The sequence below is a fragment of the Electrophorus electricus genome, chromosome 13 (assembly GCF_041902795.1).
Source record: "Electrophorus electricus isolate QZ-2024a chromosome 13, ASM4190279v1, whole genome shotgun sequence".
Classification (NCBI taxonomy): domain Eukaryota; kingdom Metazoa; phylum Chordata; class Actinopteri; order Gymnotiformes; family Gymnotidae; genus Electrophorus; species Electrophorus electricus.
Window position 1 is genome coordinate 8,955,638 of NC_137509.1, and position 7,218 is coordinate 8,962,855.

Sequence of the window (7,218 nt, forward strand, 5' to 3'; positions counted from 1 at the left end):
CACACACAATATGAAATCTGACAAACACAAAATTAATCTCTTACACGTCCATCTGTTTGCATCTGACAAATCATCTCACTTACTACTCTGACAGAGTTCAGGAAAAGGGTTAGGGGTGAGCAACACAAATTAAATAACAGAACATGAACACAATTTAGACACCTAGAAATAGTATATCTCAGACTGAGGGACTAAAGAAAAGTAAAGTTTTTTTTTTTCTACAGACTTGTTCTGGAGTACAAAGTACAATCCAAATTCTCCAAAAGCTGATATAGAATAGGCAAAAAAAATGTAGTTGTATAAACTGAATAAGTTGTCAATTGATGTGAAGAATTTGCCTTTCAGTGTCATTCCAGGTTTCATACTGCATAGGAACCCACTGTTAATGCTAACTTTCAATTTTTACATGAACTTCATTAACATTTATATTACAAACCATTACAGTTTAAGTACAGCCAAAATTGCAAGTTAGAAGCGAGTGAAATTATGCCAGGAAGGACTATAATCTTACAGCTCATCCACCAGCCAAAATCTTCCATTGAGAAATCACTGAACAGAGCAAACATTCGAGCCTTACATGTCCCACGAGAACCAATAAATGAGCCCCCAAAGATATGAAGATTTAATGTTAATATGTAAAGGTTAATGAGATAGTAGTTCAGAACTGAAAGTAAAGTCAGAAATCCTGCATACAACTTTTGATTATACATTATCTCAAGGAAGTTTTCACAAAAGCCCTAAAAATATATTACTTTGGTTTTAAAGTGCAAAGGGTTAACCCCACCCTTCTCACAAATAGGCTACATACATGTAAATGCAATGAACAACAACACAAGTGGTAGAGGTTGGGTGTTTCCTCAGTTTCTAGTCAGTTTTGTTGAAAGTGCTTTGTCTTTGTTGCTTTGTGATTGCCTCCACTGGTATCTGTCAGAGGATGGAGACCTCTGACCAAGGTGAAAATGTCATTCCAGCCTTGGGAGCCCAATCTGACCTACACTGTCAACAGCTAACTACAAAACAACAAGAAAATCCATTCAGATTGTTGATGGTACTGCAAACACCATGTAAGAAAAGAGTAAACAGTTAAGGTGAGCCAGGGATTGGGGAAATTTGTTTACTAGTGCATGTTTAAATGTAAACGAACCTGGATGAGTGGGAGAGATGCATAGATGAACGGTCCAGGGGAGAGAAGACAATATGTCTGCTTGTTATTATTTTATATAACATAAACGTTTTTGTAATTTCTCATGAAAGACCTGGCTCTAAGTGGCATGGCTATTGCAAACTGCATTCCTCAGAGATCACCATTCTGCATGATGAATATGCATGAAAGAGGTGAGAAACAGAGAAGAAAGGCAAGAAGGTGATGGGGGCATATAATAAAAGGCTATTCACATGTATGTCTCCGGGAGAAATCGGGGCTATAATGACAGATATGACTAACCTGATCCCTAAAAGACCTGCCTGCCTTGAAGGAGAATAACTGGCATTAACTGCATAATGCAGAAACAGGGAGACCGACAAAATGAATCAATATATCAAGCCAAGCTTGCAAACCATATGGGCCCTAAATATATAATTATGCATCATGGGTTTATTCCTTTACATTTTTAAAACATGTTTTTGCCCATAAGGAAGGAGTTGCGCAGATGGCTGATTTTGAAATCATGTATCCCTCAGTACACTCCCAATACCAGACAGAGTCCAAGCTCAGACAGCACTCCAGACAAATAAGGCTTTCATCACCTAAGAGGCTTTGGGAACATCTCTGTATGACTACAGGTCAAATGGAGCATGTTAGTCTCATAGTGGAGCGGAGGAGATCATATGCTCCACCAGATATAATACATATGCTGGCAGTAAGGAACTTATACTTGTCTAGATAATACATAATTATTAAAAAATATAAAATATTATATTTATATATTATAATATAATATATTATAAATATACATAAAATATGATGCCTCTGTACAGTGAATGTCAGGAATACACCAAAAATAAGGAACATTTTGTGCATGTCAAGCAAAAAAAAAACTAGAATGATGCACCATCTCTCTCTCTCTCTCCCGCGTGCACACAGACACACACACATTCCTGAATACAAAGCTTTAACTGTGTGTGAACATATAGCACCATAATCAGGACCACTGCCGTACTCACATGCTGTAAATCAACATGGTGGTCTGTACTACTTCATACACTATGCTCTCTCATCTGACACACTGCAGTCAGCATGACACAATGGAACTGTACCAAACTGAGATCAGAAGAAAAGATCACATGGGAAAATGGAATGCCCAGAGTTGCACCATTCCTAGTCACAGGCAAGAGCTATCTAGAAGTAAGGGGTGAGAGAGAGAGAGAGAGAGAGAGAGAGAGAGAGAGAGGGAGATGAAGGAAGAGAGAGAAGGAAGGAAAGAAGAGAGAGAGAAAGGGAGAGAGGAAGGAAGAGAGAGAGATAAAGTGAGAGAGAGAGGGAGAGAGGAGGAGGAGGACGGGGGTCGTATTTTTCATGTCCAAAATACAAAATCATCAAGAAATCCTTTCTGCACAGAATTACTAACAATTTCCCCATATTTCCCACACTGACCTATATGGAAAAACTGAAAATATCACTGGGGGAAAACACCCAAACTATAGATTTAGCAGGACAATTTATACAAAACTGCCATCAGACAAGAGAACTAAGACTATATCAGATATATTCACAATTATTTAGACTGTTTGTAATCGAATTTCTTTTTCTTAGTTACAAGCTATTTTTTTATTTTTATTTTTGATCCTCTATAAAACTCTTATTCATTTGTGCACTAATAATACATTTATATATACAGTATTGCTTTGGCAACAGATGTATTTTATCCTGCCATACTAATAAAGCACATTTGATTTGATTTGAGAGAGAGAGAGAGAGAGAGAGAGAGAGAGAGAGAGAGAGAGAGAGAGAGATAAAGTGAGAGAGAGAGAAAACTACATTTTTGCCTATCCTTCTAGATTATGATTCTAGTAATAGAATAATTACATTATTGTTAAATCACCCAGATCCAGATTATTTAATTTCCCTAAATTCAAACTGTTGATTAATATTCAAAAGGATTCTTCCAAGATGAACGGCTCTCCAGAATTATATTAGTGGTTTCACGTCTAAAATAGTTCACAATGACATAACGAGGCATATAAGAAGAGGCTAGCTGTTGGTATAATTGAGCTTTAAAACTTCATAACCACCCCCGTGCCACACTAACAATAACACTTGGTTTGAAAAAGACCCTTACAAAGCTTTTCACACATGGAGTGTCCTCACTCTCTGCTTTGTTCAGTTTGGTCAGCTCTCTTGTGGTTGTCATGGCAATTGCATATACACATTCAAGCAAGCCATGAGCCACACCACTCAATCTGCCACTTGGTTCATGTGTTTACATTAACATGAGCTTTAGGACCCCAAGACCAGCAGCAGAAGACCCCATCTGCCACCATGTTGGCTCGGGGCCAGGTGCACTGGTGCCCGAGTAGAGCCAAGATGGCGGCTTGGAACTCAAGTCAGTGTAAATCTCACAAGTGAAGGGCACCAGGTGTTGAATGCATGTGCCATTATCAGCTGGGAGACAGGACAGGAGGAGGCAAGATGCTGCCCAGGGTGTTAGGTGCGTGTCATATCCAGAGGCACGCACTTGCCTCAAACAAACCATCAAATTCTGAATACCACATAACTGCAGGAGTAGGACCTTTGATGGTAGGGGTGACCCCAAAATGCATGTTCTCAGCTTTCAAGCATATGCTGATAGGATTACACAAAGGGACAATGGATGAAGTCAACTGTTAAAGATTTTGATGGACTAGTTCTTTAATGGCTAAAAACGTATTCCATGTCTTATGTCAGAATCAAATGACCAAAGATGCTTAGAAAACATGAGAAGAAGAATGACCTGGATACCAGGAAATAGAACGGATACACACACAAACAGTTTTATAGGATTCGAAAGCACATGCATTAGCTTTATTTAAATACAAATGAAGTGGTTTGTAATGTATTGGAGCATAATATAGATTAATTTGTCCACTCTGTAATTTAAAAGAACTAATGACAAAAAAGTAGAGCAGCTTGGCATCGCAAATTATTTTGGAGTATATTTAGTCCTCTTAAAATGAGTTGTGGATTGCAACATGAAGGAATAACCTTTATTTCAGGATTCATTGACGTTATGCAAGGTTTTGGAAATGCAAAAGTGATGTTTTATTTGACATTATTATGATTAAGAAGGTATGAAAAAAAGGTATTATGATTAAAAAAGTATCATACCACAGAGTATATGTTTAATTTCACCTGTTAAAGGCACACAAGTTCTTACACCTAAAAAGAAAACTACAAAAACAAGAATGAGCATAAGTTAAACTTAGTGTGGAAGTGTTATTGCCTACGTCTTTGTTTAATGCTCTGACTATTGCCACTGAGCGTATCAGCATTCACGTCATCCTTTCTTTCCTTATCGTAGTTTATTAATATTGAACAGAAGGTGTCTATCTTTTCAGGGCACAAACAATAGATTGTGCAGCTAAGATATTTGAGACAGGATGCTATTTTACACAAATTCACACTTATTACCCAGATAAATAGGATATTATTATTTCTTAGTCAGCCTAAGACTATAGCACAGTACTGTATGTAAAAATGTTCATTTTAAAATTTTAAATATTGCAAAATAAGAATATTCTTAAGATTAAAATAAGATCAGAAATTAATATATGCCTTTATTACCTGTAGGTTGAATTACCACAGTGCATTACTGCTCCACCAAGGAAATGGACATATTAGACCTGGTTAAACAACCCTGCACTGGCAGTTGGTATTTCATATTGATTACAAAATTATATCGATAAATTTTATGTCAATCTGCCTTACTTTTAAGATACAAAACACTATATAAATAATGATGGGTTAAGTTGATAATTGCATCATAACACAGAGATGGTGAAATTGACTAAAGCTTAATTTACTAGACACAACAGCTTTATATATATATATATATCTCAGGAACTGAATCTGATGGAAATGTCAAGATGGTAATAATCTAACCCATGATGACAGCAGAATCACACTAGGGGTCCGTTTTCATGACAGTCAAAAAAAGAGAGATTAAATGTCCATTGTGTGGTTATGACATATTGATGGTCTAACTAACCTACTTCATGGGGTTGCTTTCAATGAGTTATCCGCTACTGAAAGCCTGCTGGTACTAAACAATAAAAACCATAACTGACTGCCTTAATGAGAACAAGCATCTTTCACTCCGGGGATCTTTGTTTGTGCAGCCGCCAGAAGGGATCACATTTCCAATAACATGACAGCAGTGACACTAAAGCTGTTGGTATTATGTCGGCACCACAGATTATTCTCAAAAACATTTTTGCTTGACATAATCCATCAACACAGTCCCACCAGTGAAGTGGGTATAAACATCTCTTTCACTGGGAAAAGAGTCCATTTTTCAGACACTAAACTGGATCAGCTTTGTTTACTAAAATGTGTCTAAACCAGTTGAAGCTACCATATTTGTATTGCCAGATGTGCATATTAAATAAATAACTAAACTGACAGGAATGTCAGTATATGCCTCCCACTGCTTTATAATCTTGACATGGAAACTACTATCTAGTACTATATAGAGTACTCTGTGTAATGTGCCATGCCTAGGTGAGACAGATAGCTGAAGCAGGTATTTAATGACAAAACACAACACAGTGGTGCCTACCCTGGATTATAATGGAAGCAAGCCTAGATTAAGTTGATGTATAACAAAAACTAGCACAGAGATCAGGATGCCAGGCAGGTGTTGATGCACATTTACTATGTGTTAAGTAGCTCTGACATATAATGAAAGCAATGGAACAAGTGTTCTTTGAAATTAAATATCAACTCCATGTCACGCATTATCGTTCTGGTTTAAATCTGCATGGTGTCCCTAGTGTTAAACCATATGCTTACTGGGTGAACAGCAAGAAACCACTCAGTCTTCATATATGACCTTTAAAAATCACAATCATTTCCCTCCAAATACTGATGTGAACACAGCCAGAAAGCTGCTTCTGGCTATAATCATGAGTGGTTGTTGGCATTTGTCGTCCTGAGTCTTTCTCCAAGGGGTACAGTGAGATACAAGCCTCCACAGCTGAAGATAAGGAAAGCCACACCAGAAGGACTCGTGAGTACACAGCCACACACCCTGAAAGAAAAACGTGAACTAAAGATGTCGCAGGTAGTACACCAACATCGTTAAAGAGACTGATAAATGGAATTCATACCTCCCTGAAAACTATGGTACATTATACACACTTTGTCGCACTATTTAACTCCACCCCTCTCACTGCCTCTGCCTCGGCCATGCATTTGCATGAATATATCCCATAACATCATGCACAATCATAACAATACATACGATATGAAAGCAGATCATGATTAAGGTGAGACATTTATCTAATGATAGGAAACAAAGCTAATGCACTAAGATCAATATTAAGAGACTGAATCCAACCAGAGTGAAGCATAGTCATGTCAGATCTCATCGCCTTCTCTGGATATAAAGCGCTGTCCAGGGAGTCAGTAGCAATGAACTCATCATATTGTAGATATTTCAGTCAGTGCAGAATTGTGACTAAGCCAGAAGATGGTAGTGCACTATTGGTACTGTAAGGATTCAATTCTTACTAATCTACTGCTGCTAAAAGCTTCAGACAGTACTATGCGCTCACTGTAATGTGTTGTATGAGTAAGTTATTTACCACTTAAAACAGCTCTGAAAGCCACCAGTGTCCTTAAGATCTACTCAAATGACAGTTGGACAGCCATTATATATGGTGGGATATGGTGGGTTTTGACAAATCTATTCTTGTATCAGATACAGAATAAACAAATAGATCAGAAAAGGAAGAAAATGGAAGGTTAGTAGCCTAATGGAGATCTTTATCTTTTCATTACAAGCATACCATCTCCACTAAGGCTCAGAAGAGAGTGGATATTGAGGAGAGGGTCCCGTGTGCTCTGAAAGGCTGACTTTCCCTATCTGATGGAGACACACCAGCATGCTCTACCACCCATTCACTTTTAGTATTCTCCTCAAACAATACACCCAATGGCCTGGATTTTTATATTCTCTCTTCTTCCTTCCAAATCGGAAAATAACCTATCCAGCAATCCAGACACACAGTACCGCTTTATCT